The sequence below is a fragment of the Camelus bactrianus genome, chromosome 18 (genome assembly GCF_048773025.1).
Source record: "Camelus bactrianus isolate YW-2024 breed Bactrian camel chromosome 18, ASM4877302v1, whole genome shotgun sequence".
In the NCBI taxonomy this organism is placed as follows: domain Eukaryota; kingdom Metazoa; phylum Chordata; class Mammalia; order Artiodactyla; family Camelidae; genus Camelus; species Camelus bactrianus.
The window spans coordinates 14,449,190-14,453,073 of record NC_133556.1 but is presented as its reverse complement, the minus strand read 5'-3'; positions in this window follow the sequence as shown (position 1 = coordinate 14,453,073).

Sequence of the window (3,884 nt, the reverse complement as noted above, 5' to 3'; positions counted from 1 at the left end):
GTGGGGGCGTACCAAGAGGAAATCCAATGCAGGGGCAAAAGGTTAGAAATAACTCCGCGGGACGGGAGTAAAAGGAAGAATGCAAGGGAGCTAATCCTAGAGACGTTGTGGAAGTGTAAGCTCTCAATCTGGAGAGACCATGGGGGCATTTCGACGAGAATCTTGTCGCAGATATTTTTCTTTTACTCGTCTCCCACCCGCGCCAATAGCACAGCCCAGCCGCGCCCAGGTTCCGGGTTAAGATTTGGGGTCCGCCCGAGGGCGGGGCTGCGGTCCTAAGATTCTGGCCTTCCGGGAGGGCATCGGTGGTTGAACTTCGCTATTCTCTGCAGCCCAGTTGTGTTTAACGTCTACGTTAAAGTTCCTGGCTTTAGTTCCTGACTTTTAGCGACTTATTAATGCACAGTATCCTACAGCTGCAACGCAGCTCACTAAAGACCATCCCATTTCACTTCTGCCCGCATTTAAGGATGAGAACACGAGATCCATCTTAATCTGAAAGAGCAAGACACGTGGAGCAAAGAACCTTGGGTTCAAATCCTGACTCTGTCCCTGCCCCTGTATAAGCCATAGCGTGCTCTTCTGCGGACTGAGTTCACTGCTCTGTTAAAGAGGAGCATCCTTATTTCACTGGATGAACTGGAAGATTTAAAGGTAAAGTGTGGGAAAACATGGAGCCCCTGAGCACACAACCAGCACTGGACAAATGCTGTTTCAAACAGAATCTGAGTATTCAACTCTACTGAGGCTTACTTAAGGCACAGATCGTGTTGTTTCTGTACTACCACCCTCAAAAGTTTACAGCACAAAATCCTCTCAAAGACAAATGATATTCACCGAGGGTGCCAAGACCATTCCAGTGGGGAAAAGCTTGTCTTTCCAATAAATGGTGTTGGGGAGACTGGATATCCACATGCAAGAGCTGAAACTATAAAACTGTTAGGAGAAAACATAGGGGAAAGCTTCATGATACCGGATTTGGCAATAATTTCTTGAATATGACACCAAAAATACAACAAAAGAAAAAAAATAGATAAATTGGACTACATCAAAGTTTAAAGCTTCTACGCATCAAAGGACACAACAGAGTGAAAAGGCAACCTATGGAATGGGGGGGAAATATTTGCAAATTATGTGTCTGCTAGGGAGTTAATACCCAGAATATATAAAGAACTCCTACAACTCACCAACAAGAAAACCAACCAGATTAAAAAATGGGCAAGGGACTTGAACAGACATTTCTCCAGAGAAGATACACAAATGACTGACAACACATGAGAAGATGCTCAACGTCACTAATCATTAGGGAAATGCAAATCAAAACCACAATTATATACCATTTCATACCTATTAGGATGGCTACTATAAAAAAAAAAAGCAAAATAATAAATGTTGACAAGGCTGTGGAGAAAGTGGAACCCTTGTGTGTTATGGGTGGGAACGTAAAATGGTACAACTACTATGGGAAATAGACTAGTGTATCTTTCAAAATTTTTAAATAGATTTTACCATATTATCAAGCAATTTTTTGGTTTATACCCCCTCCTAAAATTGAAAGTAGGGCCTCCAAGAGATATTCATATACCATGTTCATAGCAGCATTATTTAAAAGAGCTAAAAGGTGAAAGCAACCCAAGTGTCTACAGACAGATGAATGGATAAACAAAATATGGTATATACATACAATGAAATATTACTCAGCCTTAAAAAATGAAGAGCATTCTGACACATCCTACAACATGGATGAACTCTGAGGATATTATGCTAAGTGAAATAAGCCAGTTACAAAAAGACAAATATTGTATGATTTCATTTATATGAGGTACATAAAGTGGTCAAATTCATAGAGACAGAAAGTAGAATGGTGGTTGCCAAGGATAGAGGGAGAGGTGAACGGGGAGTTATTGTTTAATGGGTTCAGAATTTGAGTTTTGCAAGATGCAAAGGGTTCTGGAGATGGATGGTGGTAATGGTTGCACAACAAGGTGAGTGTACTTAACAGTACTGAACTATGTACTTAAAAATTATTAAGATGGTAAATTTTATGTGTATTTTGCCACAATTAAAAATAATAATTAAAAAACCTGAGGGGGAAATTTATGGCATAGTCTCCTAGTGGGTATAATGGGTGTTTTATAAATGCCATTGACTTAGTTGCAATTCCAAGTGTAGGAAGTATTTCCTTCTCAAAGGAAAATTAAGGATAGATGACATAATTTTAGAATCTAGGAATTGGAAAGCACTTAATAACTGAACAAGTTCAACAATACCACCCCACCCTTTATTTTCCAGATGCTAAACTGAAATCTGGAGAGGTTAAGGGACTTGCCCCAAGTCTCCTAGCCAGTTAAGCCTCAGCCAAAACTAGAGCCCAAGTGTCCCAACACTGAATCTCGTCCTTTCCCACTAAATCCTCTTTCCTCAATCCTGCCAAGAGAGCCCTTCTGAAAACCTACAAAGGTCTCTGCCTATTCATTCTCAGTCATGCCCAGCCCAGGTTAGGCCAACTAGGTAAACTTTACCTAGTCTTGATCTAGTCTCTCCACCAGCACCCCAGCTCCTGGAGTACAATGTTCTCATAAGCCCCAGGTCTTTTCGTAGTTTGAACACATAGTATTCACTCACTAAGTATTTGTTGATTAATTTACTAAAACAGCTTCATACAGGTGTTTCCCTGAGAACTCACCCATTTTCAGTCTCATTTATGGTTGGGAGCATGTCTGCCCATGCTTAAATGTTTGTGAAATTTAGGTTAAAATGTAAAAGAAAGTTTATTCAGTCAACAATTATTTTTTTAGTGTCTGCTATATTCCAGGCACAAAATTAGTATCCATACAGCAAAAGCTTTGTCAATGCTTCCACCCAGTGACAAGTCTAATTTGTAGGATAAGATAAGACATGAAAGTGCCCAGTATAGTGCTGGTATACAATAGGAAATCAAGAAGTGATTTTCCCCCATTATTCTTGTGCTACAGAGTAATTAGGCACATTTGGACAGCAGTTCCTGTAAATGACCATAATTGATATCTACTTGCCAAACCAAGCAATTCTATGGACCAGTAGAGGCAAACTGGTTAGAGCAAGAAACAGCCTTGAGATCTGAGAATCAGGGTAAATGGTTGTAAACAAGTGTCTTATATATTAAAAAAAAAATTGGAGGGGAGCACGGGAAGACACAAAATTGGTTGTGTACTATAATGCCCCAGCATTACACCAACATTCTGACTTAATCCACTCATTAGGCCCTCAAGGTGAATGTTATTTTAGGAACCTGGTCCTAGACAGGCTTAATTTAACCAAGGTTACACAAATAGTAGGTGGCATAAGTTGGCTTTATGATTCAAGCTTGACTATAGCCTATCATGTGAGAATCAGAAAGCTGACTGAGAAGGGAATCAACCAGTCCCTTGAAAGGAATCTAGGGAGGGATTCCTCGGTCACTCCAAGGTGGTAAACTCCTCTCAGAGCTCTGGTCCCGATAAAGCTTCTCTCAGGGATCTGTTTGATCTTTTTTCTTTATAAATTACCAAGTCTTAAAACTTTGGGGAACTAAAGACCCTTTTGAGAATCTGATGAAAGCTTTTCCTTCAGTCAAGCAGCCTGATACTCATTCAACAAACATCTATGAGCTGCCTGGCTCTATTCTGTGAGCTAGAAATACAATGGTGAACAAAGTATTCAGGATCCCTGGTATCCTGGAACTACAATCTGCCTCTGGACACTGTCCTTGAAAAAAATGCACTTTCATCTCAACATTTACATGCAGTTTCAGTCAGTGGAACCTCAGTCCTCTTGGAGCTCATCCTTGGACAAGAGCCCCTAGATATTTAATAAGGTTCCTTCTACCCTAGTTAAACCTCAGTTTTGTGTTTAGTTTCATAGCA